Source organism: Sapajus apella, unplaced genomic scaffold (assembly GCF_009761245.1).
Source record: "Sapajus apella isolate SASKATOON/1434 unplaced genomic scaffold, GSC_monkey_1.0 scaffold87, whole genome shotgun sequence".
Taxonomy (NCBI): Eukaryota; Metazoa; Chordata; class Mammalia; order Primates; family Cebidae; genus Sapajus; species Sapajus apella.
The window spans coordinates 4,078,795-4,098,863 of record NW_022437027.1 but is presented as its reverse complement, the minus strand read 5'-3'; positions in this window follow the sequence as shown (position 1 = coordinate 4,098,863).

Genomic DNA, 20,069 nt, shown 5'->3' with positions numbered 1-20,069 from the left:
TTATAAAATAAATAAGATTAGTTGAGGAGCAATCCTACTCTATGGCATGCATTTGATATCACTTTGTGAAATGCAGACACATACACATTTTCTGCTTGCACTAGCTACAGTGAGTCCCCTTGTCTGCATCTGGAAAGACTGACAGATACAATGTTGTTTCAACAATACTATTCCACTGTGGACTTGCTTTGATTCTAATAATGCTCAGTGGACTTTTCATGCTGTTGAAATTCCTACCAGGCTCTTCAAAAATATCACAGCTGTGTCCCTGTGGAGACAAACCCATGGGATCTGAGTATAGATGTGGCCCTTTTAAAAATTATAAATAATTCTCTCTGATACATTGCTTTCTGAGTTCAGAGGATTAATGCAACAGAGAAAGGACAAAAATAAATCCAAGTTGAATACTAAGTTAGATTTCCTGACCTAAATTAGAGAGTGAGCTCCCATAAGTCTTCTGTAAGTTTAAGAGGCAGAAGATCTCATGACACTAGTATGTACAGCAAAAAAAGTTGGTGTCTCCAAAAGTTCTGTTAAAACAGTGGTTTGCAACCTTGGCTGCACATTGGAATCACCTGGGAAATTAAAAAAAAATATCAATGCCTGGGCCCACCCTTAGAAACTTTGCTTTTATTGGTCAGGAGTAAGGCCTGAGCCTCTCTATCTTTTAAAAGTTTGCCAGATTATTCTAAGACCATGGTTGGAGACCTCTGTATGAGTGTGAATTCAGGTTGTATACACAAGCTGGAATTCTTCTGGTGATGTTACTATGGTATTGGTCATGGCTTTGTATGGATGTATCTTTGTTTATACAATAAAAGTGTATGCACATGAGAATATGGGTCAAATAATATGTTAACTGTCATAGAGGGTGGCAACACCAACAATAACCCATTCACGTAACATCTGCCTTAGTCTAAGGAGCACTGCTCACCTGATTTGTCCAGTGTGCTAAGAGAGTGACTCCATATGTTGGTTGAATCCATCTGGTATAGATACTGCTTCCTCAATATCTGCAATTCATTTAACATAGGACTTTATAAAATAAATAAGATTAGTTGAGGAGCAAGCCTACTCTATGGCATGCATTTGATATCACTTTGTAAAATGCAGACACATATGCATACACACACACACACACACACACACACAAAGAGAGAGAGAGAGAGAGAATAACTTAAATTAGGTACTAGGGTGATCTAGAACAATAATTAGTTGTGGGGAAAATAGAGGCACTGGGTTGGCTTGGAGTCACACCCAGGAGGCCAGCAGGCTCAGAGGGGAGGGATGTTCCAGGGGAGTAGACGGTAACCAGAGTAGCAGAGGGAGTGCCCAAGAAGGGAAAACCAAGAGTCAAAAACGGCCCAAGTAGAGGTCAGTCTCACAGTAAAGCAAGAGAAGCCAAGAGATTAGAACCACGTAGTAAACGAACATTGTGCCAGTCCAAATAAACACAGGCTCGGAAGTGAATGTAAGGATGAGAAGCAAGTAACTAAAATAAGGTACACTGGGCTAAACAAATTCAAGTGCATGATGAGAGTGGAAGCCAGTTAGACAGAATGGAAGAGTGGAGATCTGGAAGAAGGAAAACTTGGAAAGATCAGTTTCATCCAACTGAAACCCCAAAGCTTGTGCAACCTCACAGGAGGGTGCTGCCTGCCCAGCTCTTCCTGGAATCCTTGTTCCCAGGGAGAGCTTCTGATACCTCCTCCAGAGGGTGTTGATAAGACGTTTCACCAACACTCTCCAGGACTGGGTCCAGGTGTTTTGTAAAATTGTCTGGCTTTTCTTTGTTCTGGTCTTGTCCGGTCTGTATTTCTTTTTGGGTTTGTTTGTTTGGTACACACTGGTCAGTCACTTCTAGTGCCAGAAAGGATATAGAAACTATACCACACTCTCAGGCTCTTGGTTGGCAATTGTTTACAGTTCAGTCTTTACTTTCAGTGCACAGACTTCAGCTACATGTATTACTGTTTGTACTTTTAGAAGTCAGTGTAGGCCAGGCACGGTGGCTCACACCTGTAATCCAAGCACTTTGGAGGCCAAGGTGGGTGGATCACCTGAGGTCGGGAGTTCAAGACCAGCCTGACCAACATGGTGAAACCCCATCTTAAAAAAAGAAAAAAAGAAATCAGTGCAATGCAGCTATATAAAAGCTATTATAAAAACGTACGAGACATATGAAGAAAACTGTAGATTTTTTGTTAAAAAGTCCAAAAGAAAACCTAAATAGAGATTTTCCTGGTAGAGAGATACAATATAGTAAAGATGTATTCATAGAGAAATAGACATGTACATTCATGAAACAGAAGTGCAAATCTAGAAACAGACTTACATACCTAGAGAAATTTCATATATGATACATGTGGCATTCCTAGTTAGTGCCAAAAAGAGATTCTTTGAAGTGTTAGGACAACTGGTTTTCCAGCTGTAGAAAAATAGCTAGATCCCGACTTTCAACTCAGGTCAGCCATTTTGGAAAAAGAGAGAGAGGACCGTTCTGGGATAACTGCAGGGGCATTGTGTCCTGGCACCAGTCTGCACGGTTACCATCTACTAAGATTAATTTGAGATAGGAACTTCTTCTGTTTGTAGTACTGAGAACTGGGCTCATTGGGGATGGCCACAGAATAGTGCTCAGGAAAAACAACACAGTTGAGATTCTAAGTTCTTAGCTTTTCTTTCCATCACAATAAGCCTTACAGAACAATTGTTATTTGAAAATAAGGAGATACACCCTTTACAATGAAATGTAACAACACATTTGTTGTTTTTCCTGAGCACTAAGGGAACTGGTCAATCTTCTCATTACAAATATCTTTATGATACCTGGAAATTTTGGTTTACCTTATTTTAAAACCTTCTTTCTTACTTCTGAAAAAAACAAAAAACAAAAAGGTACAGAACAGGTGTTGGTAAACTACCGCCAGCAGGCCAATATTGGCCCTCAGTCTGTTTCTATGAGGAAAGTCCATTGGGGTGCAGCTCTGCTCATTCATGTATGTATTGTCCGTGGTTGCTTTTGCACTATAACCACAGAACCGAGTAACTGCGAGAAAGACCCTACAACCGACAAAACCAAAAATATTCCTATCTGTATCTTTACATGAAAAGTTTCCCAGCAGCTGATATAGCCCAACTCTTTCAAGCACAAACATTATGGAAGAAAAGCAGGATAGCTGAATGGAAAGGGCTCTGGATTGGGAAAAAGCAGAAGTGAGTTAGTCTCTAGAATTAGATCTACTCCCATCAACTAATTCATTAGCCAAATGCAAACTTGGCTTTAACGTTCCCATGTTTCAGTCTCTTAATTTCCAATAATGGCATTAAAAATAAAATTTTTGGCTGAGTGCGGTGGCTTATGCCTGTAATCCCAGCACTTTGGGAGGCTGAGGTGGGCGGATTGTGAGGACAGGAGTTAGAGACCAGCCTGACTATGGTGAAACTCTGCCTCTACTAAGAATACAAAAATTATCCAGGTGCAGTGGTACACACCTGTAATCACAGCTACTCAGGAGGCTGAGGCAGGAGAATCGCTTGAACCCAGGAGGCGGAGGTTGCAGTGAGCCAAGATAGCACCACTGCACTGCAGACTGGGCAACAGAACAAGACTCTGTCTAAAAAAAAAAAAAGGAAATAAAATTCTTTTGCCATCTGAAGACTATAATTCTAGAATGGTCTCAATGAGTTAAAAAGTAGAAATCAATGTGAAATTCATTGCATACTATCACATTTCATTGTAAAGGGTGTATCTCCTTATTTTCAAATAACAGAATTGTTTTGTAAGGCTTATTGTGACAGAAAGAAAAGCTAAAAACTTAGATTCTCAAATTAAAGCACTGATGAGAAATAAAATTGCACTTAACATTTTTCAGGGCTTTTATTTTAACTCTGCACACACACATCAGTAATTTGACTTCTTGCCATGGAGAGACAATTGCATGTATTTGCATTTTTTCTGTGTGTGAGAATTTAATTTTTTACAACCTGCTGTGTTTTTCAGGCCCTTTAACTAATAGGCTTTTATCACCTTATGATTGCCTAATTTTCTCCTAATTGCTTTATGACAATACAATTTATTTTGATCACTCCCACCCTGCGGTTTTACTTTGTAATGAAGGACTTTATAAATTTACGTGTATTACTATGCATCAGCCTGATTTTTCAATCCCTCTTCTTCCTCATAAATGGAGGAATAAATTCGGAGTAAGCCAGAAGAGCCATAGGGTGCCCCGTGTTTCCTCTGTGGGAAAATATCTGATTGGGAGTTTCCATTCTCCCAATCAGCCTTCCACACTTGCCACAGAGGTTTTTTTTGTGGCTTTTCTACATATGCACACATTGTATATGAAGAGAGCAATCAGGCCCAAGGCAATTTAGAGGCGCAGGGACTCCCTTGGTTTGTGATATGGGCCTTATATCCCTATACACTGTATTTATTAATTCAAAATTTAATAATTCAAAATCTAATAAATACAGTGTTTAGGGAGATAAGGCAGTGGAAGAGTTCATTGTTTTGAGAATAACCTGAGTAAGTTCAAAATTGATTTTCAAAACAGCCTTTTTTTTCCGTTGTAAATTCTACAGTGAAGGTTTCTAAAAAGCCACTTCGTTTTGTAAGTTGAAACATACTCTAGGTGCACTCAATTCAGTTCAGCATGAATGCATCATGTGTCTCTATGATTGACTGATTTTGTTCTCGCTGTTAAAGATATATAAAAATTCATAGAAAGTGAAATCTAATAATATGGGGAGCAGCATTGAGCAGGATGTGGTCACACATCCCTGTAATAGAAAACAGACAATCCACTGCTTTGTACACTGTTTAAATTATTTAATAATAGCTACCATTTCTTGAGAGTCTACTTTGTGGCAGGTACTTTATATACCTGCCATTTCATTCAATCTTTAAACAGATTTAATAATAATAAGATCAGCTTTATTCCCATTTATGAATTGCATTGACCAAAGTCATAGCATACATAGACGATATGTGGCAGAGCTGGGATTCACGACCAATACTCCAAAGTCCTGCTCTTACAAGCATCTGCTTGGACTTTAAAGTACTTTCTCCTTTATTCGTTCATTTGATAGCTATAGCAACCTTGTGAACGTGGCATAGCAAAGCATGATGCTCTCCCTTTTTCTAGATAAAGACTAGGGAATAAGTGGTGTTTCAGTTCCCAATATTATAACAGATAGAGTCAGGCAAGCCAGGCTTCCTGTCTCCTGACTCAGTGTTCTTTTGATAAGTATAATTTGTATTAAAACCTACAATCAAAGTAGATAGTTTAGAGAAAAACTTTTGATAAGTCTGAGCACTTGTACTTTCACGAGTCTTAGCTCAGGCACCAATGGATGACAGAAGGCCTTCTTCTGGTTCCTTCACTAGTTATTAGTTGTATGGCCTTACCCAAGTGGCTTAACCTTTTTAGGCTTCCTCATCCTCACCTGATGGCCCCTGAGGTTTGCTCTAGACCTGGGGCCTGTGACTCCATGCCCCCTAACCAGTGTAGTAGTGTGGCCATCAGCCAGGTGGCCTGGAGACAAAAACTCTATTTGCTTAGATTGTATCATGATGCAGAGAAAACACAAGGAATAGTTTCATTTAAATTTACAGAAAGAATGATGCTTGGAAACATTGAGTCCATACCTGCAATTACCTGGTGAATTTGGGCCATGTGGACAAAGAGTTCAGGTAATTCAAGTCCAGCTGAAGTTTAATGCACAGATAAAATGAGATAGCAGGTGCCTTTTAGAAAATGAGACATGCAGCCAGGCGTGGTGGCTCACTCCTGTAATCCGAGCACTTTTGGGAGGCCAAGGTGGGCGGATCACTGACCAACATGGTGAAACTCTGTCTCTACTAAAAATACAAAAATTAGCTGGGTGTGGTGGCGCATGTCTGTAATCCCAGCTACTCGGGAGGCTGAGGTAGGAGAATTGCTTGAAACCGGGAGGTGGAGTTTGCAGTGAGCTGAGATCCCGCCACTGCAGTCCAGCTGGGTAACAGAGTGAGACTCCACCTCAAAAAAAAAAAAAAAAAAAAAAAAAAAAAGAAAAGAAAACATTCTGCTTTAAGAGTTAAAGATGATATTTAGTTTTAATTTGAATAAGCAGAATAGTTATTTCAACTCTCTGCTTTGTCCTATTTGCAATGCTGCAATGTTACACCAAAAACTCCTACTCTGGTGATCATGTTAGAGTTTCATACATTTCTCACCAACACTACAACAAAGCATACAAGAGGTACACAGATGAAGATTAGGGAATGCTTTCACAGCTTAGCCACGTTATAACCACTGCTAACTTTTATTGATCACTTCTTTCCCAGCTGTTCCACTTGACTTGTGTCATCCAATATCTGCAACAATCCTGAGAAGTCAGTACTGTTATCAGCTTTTTAATTAATCAAGCCACCAAAGCTTTAAACTTGAGATTGTAAGTAATCTTCTCATTAGTACACAGGCCAGCAAACTGTAAAACCAGAATTTGAACCCAGGAAGTAGGCCACTGTAGCATGTGCCTATAAGTGGAATGCACGCTGTGCATCTGAGTCCTGGGGAAGAGCATGGGATAGGATGGGTGTGTGGTCCCGGGCTCAGGGAGCTCACTGAATGGCAGAGGGTGGAGGGAAAGACTGACTTGGGTCATTATGAGCAGGATGACTATGATGAAAGGGTAGTGTGGGAAGCTGTGTTTTAATTGGGGGAGAAAAAAGCAGAGAGGGAGAAAACAGAGAGAGATGTGAGGGAAAAAACAAGAAACTACCCTGGTTGGCCCACTGGGTGGGCAGCTAATGGCTCTAAGCTGCAACCACACCACCCTGAGGGCAGGCAGATCCTCTCGGAGCCCCTCCAGGGACCCTGTGTGCAATCACTGAAGTCCTTATTGATGACCCAGGGTGTGCAAGAGAAGTCTAAATTATATTTAATGGACAAAATAGAAGTGCATAGCACATTTTAAGAAAATAATGGCAGTTGACATTTACTAAACCACCACCAGGTGCCTGGTGCTGTTCTAAGCACTAGGCATGTGTTAACAGCCTTATGACCCAGGTAACATTATAACCCTGAGGTGACATATGAGAAACTGAAGCACAGAGACGTTACTCAGTTGAGGTTCATCACTGGTGAGCAACAGTGTTAGAGCTGGGATTTGAACCGAGACAGTCTGGATAACAGCCTTGCATGTTAACTATCACTCTCTGTGAAGTTTTCATTCAGAAAGGATGTTTATAAAGCCCACAGAGTCAACTTTTCTGGATAACTAAGCAATTCATTTTATTAATACAATATTTGATTTCATGGTTTTGAAATCCCATTTACATAACTGATGAAATTCTCTTTGAATTCACTGAACATATATGCCTGTTCACAGATACCAATAAAGTCACTTCAACTTTCCTCACATCAGTATAGCCAGATATAATGGTAATATTAGAAATATGTTGGTGTAGAAGCAATAAAGTCACGTGATTGCTGAAAAGAAGTGAAATGTGTATTTCCTGTGAAATACATGTCATTTAACCTATTCTTAGTTTTTATATCTGTGGTTGAAGAGCCGTGAAATACAATACCAAGTACCACAATAAAACAAAACCATAACGACCAGTGTTTGGTTCCTAGAAGGAAGTAGTGCTGTTATCAGTCAGAAATGATAAATAATGCAAAGAAAAAGCCTTGAGATTCTAACCCTTCTAGTCATAGGCACAGATCTGAAGCGGTAAAACGGGCCGCCTGGATGGCCCAGCGGAGCCGTGGGATAATGAGGCTGGCTTGCAGCCACAGCTGTGGGTTACCCCCAGTCCCCAAACCCGCAAGTCATCACCAGAGCTACTATCCCTGCCTTGAGGCAACCTTCAATTTCAGAAGGGCACAGAATCAAACAGAAAGCAATTAGTGTGGCAGAACCTTGAAAAGAAACCAATAGCCAGGATCTAGAGTTTTTTACAGAAAGCCAGGATTTCCGTATTTGCAGAGAGAAACAACAAGAACAATTAAAAGTTTCAAATCATGTACAATTACTTTCAAGTTGGGGTTGGTGAAACATAAATAAATTTCATATCAGAGCTTTAGCCCAAGTCCGGTGCTGTTTGTTTGTTTTAGGGAACACTGCTTTCATCTTTGTGGAGGATGTCATAAAAGCACATTTCAAAAAATTACCATTGGCACCCAGTTTCCTATTTGATTACATTCTGGCACACAGCCCTGCCAGTAATAAGAAGCCTCTATCTCAGTCCCTCCGATTGGAAGATAATCAGATGTACCACCTACCTTTCACCACTCCAACCCCCATGCTGAAACAATCTTAAATTGCGGAAGCCACAAGAAATAGCTCAAATTATTTCAGAAAGTCGGTACTTTCCATTTTACTTTACCTCAAGCAAATTCATCAGGCCCCCTTGAAACAGCGACACTAAGAGTGCTAGGAGTTAGAAGCACCAGATACCAATTACAAGCTGAGAACCAAATGCCATAATTAATGAGACATACACTTTAAAATAAGTCAAAAATGTTGCTGGATAAAGAAAAAAGTAAAGTAAAACTCTGTAATTATACTAAATTGGTGTACAATGGATAGGTTTCTCACCTACCAAACAAGAAAGGTGGTTGTGTCTTTAAGACACTGCAGTCAAATGTTTTACAATTAACATTTAACTCTGAATAAAGATCTCACACTAACAAAAATACAAGTGAATTGCACACTTGAACCCAGAGACTGATGCACATCAGTGGCACCCACCTGACACCCGTTTCAAATAAATTCTTAAAAACAAGGTTATATATCCTTTTCATACTTACCATACTGATACAGTGTGTCAGGCGTATTTTTCTCATATACAGATTCCTAGTTTCCTTTGTTCTTTGCAGATGAATTGATGGCTAAATACATTTTTTTTTCTACATGCTCTTAGGTGCTTTTCCTGGGTATCTATTAACTTCAATAAATTTCATTTTGGAAATTAATACTGTTAATATATGCATTGACTTTTCATTGAGGGCAATGCTTATGTTTTCTTTGGCAGTCTTCTAGAATACATGTAACCAATATCGTAACACTAATAGACTTGAGGGTTTGTTTTTATGTCTCAGCAAAGATTGGTGGGCATATTTGGGGAAAGACAAAGAGAAAGACAGAGAGAGAAGAAAAGGAGCGATAAAAAGAAAGAGAGAGAAACAAGAAATTCTCTGGTAATTTTGAAAGCTTCTACCAGGATCAAGGCAATATGAAAAGAGGAAAATAGACAGATAGGTGAAGGGCATTGTGATCATAAAATGAATGTATCAAGGTTAAAGTATTTTTCTAATCTCAGGATGCAGGAGAAAAGCTACCGCTATTAAAGTCCTTCCATGAAGTTTTACTCACTAGCTTGCTCTTCACGAATGGAAACAGAAGTGCAGTCTGGAGACCAATTACAAATCACTCTTCTGATTCCTTTAATCCCTTTGTTTCCATTTCTGATCAAAATAAAGATTTTTTTTTTAGACAGAAAAAGGAAAGAACTTATAAGTAGGCTAAATCTTCAGCCAAAAAGGAAGGTCTTGGCTAGAACTGTTTCTCCCCCTCCCCTTTTAAGCCATTTACTGACCTCTTCCACATCTGTTTCGTGATGCTAGAAAGCACTTGCTATCAAGTAAAGTCAAGGTAGTTGATGTGAACACAACACAGTAATGTTTGCATTTTCCATGTGATTGATGAGGCCACTATGTGACCCAATACCTAAAAGCAAGATCTTGCTCAAATATCTGCTCAACCAAGAACGAAATTGGAGAAAACCATCCACTACAGTTATGACCTCCAGTGACGGCGATGATGATGATGATGACGACGAAGATGACAACAACTAACATCTGCTCAGCACTTAGGTGCCAGGCACATAAGGCACTTTATACTTATTCTCATAGCGGCTCCATGAAATGAATACTGTACAGCATTTTTCATAGGAGAGCAAGCTTGGAGGTAACTTGACCAAGGTCATACAGCCAGAACATAGTGGAGCAGAGACTTTCAAACTTGGGCAGTTTATTGTAAGCCTTGAAATTTCAAGTGCTGCCTGAACATCTTTGAACCTCACTGGGCCCCAAAGGCATAACCATGAAATTCCCCTGTCCTCACCACATATGCCTGTCTCCCTGCCTGCTCCCATCCCCCATATGACCCAGCAGGAGAGGCTTCCCACCTGGCTAGTTCCTCTATTAGCTGGACCAGCTGGACCCCACCTGGTCCTCAACGTAATGTGTTTTACCTCCTTGCCACATGTGAAATTACTGAAACAAGCCAAGCTTATCCTTCCACGGAACCAAGATGCATCTCACCCTCTTGTTACTGCAAAGCCTGCCTCCCACAGCCCCTTCTGGTTCACTCTGCTCCCACGTGCAACCCTTGTGTGGTCCCGTGCTCTATGCGGTGTTTACCTCCCCCAGGCAGCGAGTATATGTGACTAATAAACAGCTGTTGATTTCATATGTCTAGTGTTGGGGGTCGTGTGTTAGGCCACTTCATTCTATTTAGGGTCCCTCTTCCACAAAAAAATGTGAATAGGAGGTGGTCAGAACAGGCAAGAAACTCTAATCCCTGAGAATTTAACCGCTGCATGTACTGTCTCCTTGAAGTCAGTAAGAAATAAGGAGGCTCTCTTGCAGCAAACTTGGCCTCTGTTTTCTCAGGCATTCTCTCTCCTATACCCTTGCCCTGCTGCCAGGGTGGTGCTGCTTGGGGACAGGGACAGTGCTTAAAAGGCAAAGAGGCCCAAGGATAAGCACTGGACGGTGGTCAGTGCTGATGGGATGAGAGCTGGGCTATTGAAATGGCAGCCCAAGGCTCTGAATCAACTGCATCATGAAGTAGGTGTGGTTTTCAAATAAAGTCACTTATTTAAAGATACCTATCACTACGCTTGGAGATCCACGACCAGTGACACCTTCCCTTGCTCTTGCCAGGAGAAAGAAGCCACTAGGATGTAGTGAAATGATTCTCACTCATGTGGGTGACCTGGGGATGTGAACAGCTGAGTTGAATCCTGGATGTGTCCTGGACTATGTAGCTCTGAGCAAAAGCAAGACCTGGAAAGTCACATTGTGAAAAGAACATGATTTTGGCTCAAGTGTCAGCTTAAGCATTCACGAGCTGCGTGAATTTGAGAGCTACTCAATGTTTCTGAGCCTCAGTTACTTCATCTGTAAGGTAGATCACGTAACTTACAAGACTTCTGCAAAAGTAAGTAGGATAATGAGTGTCAAGCACCTGGCACATAGTGAAGACACAGTAGTAGGAGGAATCAGGAGGTCTCACCCTCATGTTTTAGCTCCACCATAGGCTCTATCTAGGGCTGTGTCCCTGGGGAAGTAGAGACTAGACAGCAAATCTATGTTTATAAATGGGAGTGGCCAAAAGTGCTAAGATTCAGATAGATTCAGAGTCTAGAGAGGCAAATCCTCTCCTTGTCACAAGTTTTGGCAAATGTCTACGCCATAACACCACTTTTTATAAAATAAACTATTAGGGCTATAGAAGTTTGTTGTTTTGTTTTGTGGCGATATTGTTTTTTGGTGGTTGTACTTTTATTTGTGTTTAGCAGGTTCTACTTGTGTTTATTAGATGGGAGAGGGATTATTTGTTTTCACTTGGGGGCTGGCCGGGGTCCCACAACAGCATATTGATGGGATATTTGCATGTTTTTTCACATGTTGGGTCACATTTTCAATAATGATGTGACTTGGAGAAGATCACATCTGTTTTTCCTCAGTTTTCTCAATGATGTACTTGATATGCTATAGATTTAATGCCAGCTCTCTATTACTAATATTATTAGAATTGTCTTAACTTTATAGGGAATGCTTCTCTACAGTGTTATGGTGTGAATTTAGAGTACTGTCTTGCATTGCTTAATGACAGGAGTACATTCCAAAAAATGCATTGCTAGGTGATTTCGTCATTGTGCAAACATTATAGTATGCATACATAAACCTAGGTGGAATAGCCTACTATACACCTAGGCTATATGGTATAGTCTATTGCCCCAGGCTGCAAACCTGTACAGAATGTATTTGTACTGACTACTTCAGGCAATTGTAACACATGGTATTTGTGCATCTAAACACAGAAAAGGTAATGCATTGTTGTATTGGTCCACTCTTGCACTGCTATAAATACCTGAGCCTGGGCAATTTATAAAGAAAATGGGTTTAATTGTCTCATGGTTCTATAGGCTGTATAGGTAGCATGGCTGAGGAGGCCTCAGGGAAATTTCAGTCACGGTGGAAGGTGAAGCGGAAGCAGACACATCTTCACACGGCTGGAGCAGGAGAGAGAATGGGAAGTGCTACATGCTTTTAAACAATCAGATCTTGTGAGAACTCACTCACTATCACAAGAACAGCAAAGGGGGAAGTCTGCTCCCATGATCCAATCACCTCCCACCAGGCCCCTCCTTCAACATTGGGGATTACAATTCCAAATGAGATTTGGGTGGGGACACAAATCCGAACCATATCAATTGTGCTATGATGTTATGGTGGCTACAACCTCACTAGGTGATAGAAAATTTTCAGCTCCATTATAATCTTATAGGACCACCATTCTATATGCAGTCTATTGTTGACCAAAATATTGTTATGCAACACATAATTGTATTTAATTTCTAAATATTGGAGTTTCTGATTATGCTTCAACTTTTTCCCTTTAGTTACTTGTTGGTTTCCATAGGCAATAGTTCCCCCACTCACTCCCATGTCTCCTTTTTGTGGGATCTTCAACCTGCCTTAAGTCTGAACTGACAATATATTTATCTAATTTTTCATCTTGCCCAGATTTTTTAATAAAAATTGCCATTCCTGAGGAAGGACATTCTAATTGGCTGTTTTCTTTTGATAGCTGTAGAGATGTACCAAGTGTTTGGAGACCGTCCAAAGTTTCACGGTGGTAGCAGGGACTAGCACAGCCTTTCTCTCTGCTGCTTTGGAATAATATAGGTCCTGCCCATGACTCATTCCAGCAGGCTTAGAGGAGCCAAGTCTATGTTTCCAAAGCAGGATCAGACCATTTCCTCAGAACAGGGTGATACCTCAACAAGAAGGGCATGGTGAGAGGAAGACTGCAGAAACAGTTCCTAAGGCAGAAAGCACTGCCGTCTCTCCATGTTTCTCTCCTTTTTTTTTTTTTTTTTTTTTTTTTTTGTACCTCGCCTGGGGAATATCAGGATTGTTTCCTTTAAACAGGGTGCTCCCAGAAGTTCTGGCCTCTCCCTCATTCTTTCCTCCAGCCATGTCCTTTCCACACTGCAGCCACTGAACCAGAAGACATAATCAGTTCATGTGTATGAACCATTTATATGACAATGCGAGGGAATCTCAAAGCACAGGTGACATAGAGACCACATGAGTTATAAGCACAAAGCTTCACATTATTCAATTAGCTTGGCACAGGTTTAAAGCATTTGGTTCCACTCAGCAAACATTAAACAGTCCCTTCCTCATTCTCCCTGTTTCTCTCTCCCAATTTTTGTCCTTTCCCCATTGCAAAGCCCAGTCCTTTGTATTCACTATCCTGTCTTTATTCTTGCTAAAATTTTAATCTTTCATCCATGGCTATTTTTTGTTTCCTGGAAAAAGAAGGGCATATACTGTCTGGTCAACATGTCACTCCATTTGGCTTCAGAGCAAACCTTTTCTCTGTAAGACCTCAAGTCAACCCTTCTGAAATGTACAAAGGTCCCTCACTGTTAGAATTTAGAATGGTCTAGTTATTCCTGCTGAGCTCTATCTCAGTCTTGGACAACCTAGGTCTTCCCAGCTCACTTTTTTCCGATCCTGTGTTTCTCTGAAATGCCTGTGGTTTCCACCCTTATCCTGTGCATTAGCAGATGGCCCTCTATTTCTATGGTATAAGTTATTAACTGCATTCAATGGCCCCATCTTGCCTTAACACACGCCAGTAATGTTGTGTATCACGCAGTCTTTATAGACATAGGCCTTCATACATCCCAGCCTCCTACTAGTCTGGATTCCTTGAAGCCTTTTGAGGAAGTAATAGTTAAAAGAGTTTTTACACAGGCCTCATCAGAAAGGGGCATCAAAATATGTAGTTCTGATGCATAAAATTTAAAAAGTGACGCCGGGTGCGGTGGCTCAAACCTATAATCCCAGCACTTTGGGAGGCCGAGGCGGGTGGATCATGAGGTCAAGAGATCGAGACCATCATGGTCAACATGGTGAAACCCTGTCTCTACCAAAAATACAAAACATTAGCTGGGCATGGTGGCGTGTGCCTGTAATCTCAGCTACTCAGGAGGCTGAGGCAGGAGAATTGCGTGAACCCAGGAGGTGGAGGTTGCAGTGAGCCGAGATCGCGCCATTGCACTCCAGCTTGGGTAACAAAAGTGAAACTCCCTTTAAAAAAAAAAAACAAATAAAAATAATAAATTTAAAAAGTGAAAAAGTTATAATTTATCAGGGAATATAAAAAATTATATACATAATTTTATATTTCCCTTTTTATTCTTTTTTCCCCTAAATGTCCTTGTGCATTACTTTGTAATTAGTAAATAAGATAAAAGAAAACACTCTTTATAAGTGAAGATTAAAATCAACCCTAGATCATCCAGTAATGCCGTGACAGAGAGGCTGGATTTTAGGGGTTGCTATTGCTTTCCTGCCATTACATTTCTCAATCACTTATTTGTGCTTTCCTTTATTCACCCATTACCTGTCCTTTCCTTCAGTGTCAGTTGCTAAGTCACTTAAAGTTTGTTAAACATTCACATGCCTCTCTCCATTTCCAGACTCCCCCAGAGTTGAGTTAGGGCAATATGACTGTGAACAGAAATAACATTTGTCACAGTTAGACTAAGGTACTTAAAAGCCAGAGTGCTTTTGTAGTAGTCAGGCTCTCCAGAGAGATAGAACTAATAGTAGGTATGTATATATCCAGGAGATAATGATGTAAGTCTTAATCTGAGTCCAAAGGCCTGAGGAGGGTGGGGGTGGGTGGTGCTGGGCTGGTGTAAGTACTGCTCTGAATGCTCAAGAACCAGCATGTCCTGAGGCATGAGAAGATGGCTATCCCAGCTCAAATAGAGAAAGGGCAAATTCACCTTTCCTCTGCCTTTTTGTTTTATTTGTCAGTAGATTGGAAAATGCCCACACATACACTGGGGAGGACCATCAGCTTTACTCAGTTCACCAATTCAAACGTTAATCTCTTCTGGAAATACTCTCACAGATACACCTGGAAATAATGTTTTACCAGCTATGTAGTCATTGTTTAGACCAGTCAAGTTGACCCGTAAAAGTAACCATCGGCCGGGCATGGTGGCTCACGCCTGTAATCTCAGCACTTTGGAAGGCCAAGGCAGGTGGATTGTCTGAGGTCAGGAGTTCAAGACCAGCCTGGCTAATTTGGTGAAACCTCATTTCTACTAAAAGTACGAAAAATTAGCTGGGCATGGTGGCACATGCCTGTAATCCCAGCTACTTGAAAGACTTAGGCAGGAGAATCACTTAAACTCAGGAGGTGGAGGTTGCAGTGAGTTGAGATGGTGCCATTGCACTCCAGCTTGGGTGACATGAGTGAAATTCCGTGTCAAAAAAAAACAACAAAAAGTAACTATCATATCCTTCTCATCTTTCTTTCATCTAACAACTTACAAGTCACTTGTGAAGAGAGCAGAATCCTGAAGTGGCAAGAACCTGGATTTCTGAGTCTCTAGGAAGAGAAGAGTCTCCGCCAATAGGCATTGGACTTTGTGTAAGTTAGAAAAAATTTTCACTGCATCAAACCCTGAGATTTGGGAATTAATTTGTTATCACAGCCTAACTTGACTAATTCAACCTTGACTTTTGCCTGACTTGTTTTAGCCTAACTTGACTAATTTAACCTTGACTTTTGTCTATCTGCATACTTCCTACATCACTGCCTTTAAAATATGAAGTGTATCTTGGTAAAAATTTTGTAATGCTAACATCTTCATGAGATATAAAATTATTCTAACCTTTTCTTCTTTCACATTTCTCCCACTCTTATATTTAAATTGATTTGGTGGTTTGTTATTTCTACCAAGTAAGTCAGTCAACCAAAATGCTAAAGTTTATTTAGTTGTGAAAATATGTGTCAGCCTACCAGTATATACCCTATTCTGAAGTACTGGTTCTAGGTATAAGCCTAACAAAATCTTTTAGGTCAATTCCTTCTATCAACATGAACCCAAGATTTTTGTATGCTGTGAAATATCATTCCCTCAGTCTCACCCAAATGAAAAGTCTCCTGGGTGAAGAATGTGAAATATAGATTCAGCTTCAATATCTACAACTACAAGAGATGTACATGTGTGTTAGGCAGATCAACAATAGTAGATGACATAATTTTGCAGTCATGCCTATTCTCTGTCTGCTCCTGTCACATCCTGTTCCATATTCCTAAACCCCACTAAAATTCCCAAACCCCACTAAAATTCCCTTGAGCTAATTGAAATGCCATAAAATCTCTGTTGGTAGTTAGATCCTGATGCTGCATAGTTTCCTTGCTCATATTTTCTTTATCCACATTTTTCATATGTACAGACATGTGTGTATATACACATTCAAGCTCATATATGCAGAATAAATTTTACAGTAAGTTCTTTTGTCCCAAGACAATAAATTAAAGCAACATTGATCTTACTAAATCAATACCTGATCTTACTAAGTTATTTACTACAGTGCAGTTATGTGCCATTGCCAGATAATACCTATCACCTTAGAACATAACATCAATACTCACCTTTTGAGTTTATTTTATTGTTTTTCTTGCCTTTTAGCAGCCATAATAAGTCATATCACACAAGTCAATACTTAATCAATGGAAGAAAGCAGAGCAATACCACAGAATAGTACCCTCCATTAATCATCCCCCTACAGAAACATCAATTTGAACTACTGCATGTGCACAAAAGTATCTTCACAAGAGCTAAGAAAACTAGGTGAGAGATAACAGTACTTGATTATGGCACAATAATGTTGAAAGACACATTAGACATTAAAGAGAGTAAGATGGACAGTTTTACATTACCCATGTCACCCCTCCCCCAATCCTGAGCAGCACACTGAGGAGAGGGGTATTATTCACTTAGGTGAAAGTAAGGAAAAAGTGAGGAAATTTTCCCTACTATTCATTTAGGGGAAAGTGAGGGACCAAGAACTTTGCCTTGATCTCCAACACTGGGTCCACCACAGTAAAACCCAGCACTGGGCAGACTCCCCATAGCCCTTGAATTCAGTGACTCCAGGCCAAACCCATGGACTGAGCTTCCTGACCTACTTTGTGTTAATGGGAAACCCATGACCTCTGCAAAACTGACTCAATTTCTGGCTAAATCACTGCCAGCCAGCTATAGCAGCCTTGTGTTTCAGACAAAGCAGAACAGAGAGTCAGCCTCAGCGGCAGGGTCTTCAAGTACACCACAGTGCTGCACCAGCCTCAGTGGTCACATGATTCCAGCCTAGCTCTGTGCCAACAAAGAAGGTCCTGGGCTTACTGTGCCCCCTAGTGCTGGAACAACTTCAGTGATCACATACCTGCCTACTATCTCTGGACAAACTTATTGTTGAAGAGCATTTCTAGACAAAGCCAGACTATAATATACACCCACTTCTTTAATGCACAGACATTGAAACACAAATCCAAGAATCAGGAACAGAGAAACCTGATGTCACTGAATGGACAAAATAAAGTACCAATGACCAACCCTAAAGAGACAAGAGATATATGAACTACCTGAAAAAGAATTCAAAGTAGGTTTTTAAAGGAAGCATAGCAAACTTCAGGATAATAAATAGAAATAGTTCAATGAAACGAGAAAAGAATAAAAGGCAAGAATAAGAAATATAACAGAGACATTAAAATAGTAATTTAAAAAATCAATCTTGAAGATAAAAATGTAATGCACAAATGAAAAATGCAATAAAAATCATCAACAACAGAACTGATCAAGCAGAAAAAAAGAATTTGTGAACTGAAAGACAGTTATTTGAGACTATACAGTGAGGGAGAAAAAAGAGAAAAGAATGAAAAGGAATGAAGAAAGGTTATGGGATTAATAGGACAACATAAAAAGAGCAAATGTTAGAGTCATTGGAGTTCAAGAGGAGGTAGTGAAAGACAAAAGAGTAGAAATGTTACTTAAAGAAATAGCAAAAAGCATTCTAAACCTGAAGAAAGAAAGAAAGAAAGATCTAGATATAGGAAGTTTGAGAGTCACTAAACAATTTTTATCCAAATAACACTGCCTCAAAACATATTATAATAAAATTATCAAATATCAAAGACAGAATCCTGAAAGCAGCAAGAGAAAAGAAACAAGCAATATATAACAGAGTTCTAATACACCTAGTAGCAGACTTCTCAGCAAAAACCTTATGGGCCAAAAGAGAATGAGATGATATAGTCAAAGTGCTAAAGGAAACAACTGGCAACCAAGAATGCCATACCCAGCAAAGCTATCTTTTAGGAATGAAGGACAGATAAAGACTTTCCAGACAAACAAAAGCTGAGGGAGTTCATTGCCACCAGGACTGTCATACAAGAAATACTAAAGGGAGTTCTTCAATCTGAGAGAAAAGAACACTAATGAGTAACATTAAACCATGTGGAAGTATAAAACTCACTAATAAAGGCACAGTCAAATTTATAATACTCTAGTATTGTAATGAGAATGTGTAAAACAATTGTATCTTCAGTATCAAGTTTAAAAGGTAAAACTATTAAAAATATTAATTACTAAAATAATTTGTTATGGTATGTACAATATTAAAAGATGTAAATTGTGACATGATATCCAAAATGTATGGGGGGAGAGTGAAATATAAGTGTAGAGTGTTTTTCTTTTAATAAACAAAGTCGTTGTTAACAGCGTAAAATAACCTGTTATAACTATATGAATGTTTCTGTAAGCCTTGTGGTAACCAAAAAACAAAAATTTATAATTGGTACATACAAAAAAGTAAGAAATAAAAAATATACTACTGAAGAAAATCACTTAATCACAAAGAAAGACAGTAAGAAAGGAATTTTTAAAAAAGGATCTATCAAACAACTGAAAAACAGTTAACAAAACGCCATTAGTAAATCCTTACCTACCTTGAATGTAAATGAATTAAATTATCCAATCAAAAAACAGAGTGACTGAATGCATTAAAAAAAAAAAAACAACACCCAAATATATGCCACCTACAATAGATTCACTTCACCTAGAAGGACCCATATACACTGAAAATGAAGAAATGGAAAAACATATTCCATGCAAATGAAAACCCAAAAAAGAACAAGAGTGGCTATGCTTATATCAGGTAAAATAGACTTTATGCCAAAATCTATAGAAAGAAAGAAGGTAATTATATAATAATAAAGAGGTCAATTAAGCAAGAGGTTATAAGAATCATAAATATATATGTACCCAACATCTGAGCACCTAAATATATAAAGCAAATATTAATCTACTGGGAGAGATAGATTGCAATACAATGATAGCAGGAGACTTCAACACCCCACTTTCAGCAATGGATGTATTATCCAGACAGAAAACCAATGGGAAGACATCAGACTTAAACCATACTCTAACCAAATAGACCTAATAGACATATTAGGACACAGAACATTCTATCCAGCAGCCATGGAATACACACTATTCCAATTACACATGGACCACTCCCTAGAAAAAATTATATGTTAGGTTACAAAAAAATCCTAACAATTTAAGAAGATTGTAATCATATCAAACATCTTTTTTCTGACCACAATGGTATACAACTAGAAATCAATAACAGAAAAAACTTTGGAAAATTCATAGATATATAAAAATTAAACAGTATGCTCCTGAATAACAAAGGATCAATTAAAAAAATTAAAGGGAAATTAAAACTTTTCTTGAGACAGATGAAAATGAAAACAGACTATACCAAAAACGATGGGATACAGAAAAAGCAGTACAAAGGGGGATGTTTATAGCAATAAACACCTACATCAAAAAAAAAAAAATGAATCCCAGCAACCTTACATTGCACCTTAATGAAATAAAAATAAGAACAAGCTTAAAC